A 303-nucleotide genomic window follows, 5' to 3' on the forward strand; every position below is an offset into this window, starting at 1 on the left:
TTATTTTCCCAAATTTTGCAATTGTAGGCGATGAATGCCGTCAATCCCTTTCTATTTACATTCGCGACGCTGACTGGTCACGTGGTTCTCGCATACAGTTGTTACACCGTAAGATGCACAATTCATCACATTCTGGCTCACGCAAACATAAGTAGTAGGAATAGTATTTCCTTCTTAGGCCATCATGGACAACGGTCCCGCACACAAGCAAGGCGTGGCAAGTGACCTACAGAGAGCAGGTGATCGAGTATCTGACATGGCTGAGGTGCTAATGGCATGATAGCCTAGTTTGATTAACGGTTT

The sequence above is a fragment of the Echinococcus granulosus genome (genome assembly GCF_000524195.1).
Source record: "Echinococcus granulosus chromosome Unknown EG_S00060, whole genome shotgun sequence".
NCBI classification, from domain to species: domain Eukaryota; kingdom Metazoa; phylum Platyhelminthes; class Cestoda; order Cyclophyllidea; family Taeniidae; genus Echinococcus; species Echinococcus granulosus.